We start from the raw sequence: 217 nt of genomic DNA, 5'->3' as shown, positions 1-217 counted from the left end.
GATCCTTCCGTGATGACGTCACCCTCATTAAAACAGCGCGACTTGCCGTGCGCGATGACGTCACCACCTTGAACTTCTGCCGCGTTTTCACACGAGAGAACGTCGCTCGATGGCGGTAACCGTGCGCGATGACGTCATCACAACGCTGCTTTGTTTAACTTGCGCGGACGCGCCCTTTCGCGATGACGTCACCGCCGCTTCAAACAATAGCTTGCTC

The sequence above is a fragment of the Petromyzon marinus genome, chromosome 33 (genome assembly GCF_048934315.1).
Source record: "Petromyzon marinus isolate PM22_M1 ecotype Great Lakes invasive population chromosome 33, UKy_Petmar_22M1.pri1.0, whole genome shotgun sequence".
Classification (NCBI taxonomy): Eukaryota; Metazoa; Chordata; class Hyperoartia; order Petromyzontiformes; family Petromyzontidae; genus Petromyzon; species Petromyzon marinus.
Note: the sequence above shows the minus strand (reverse complement) of the source record.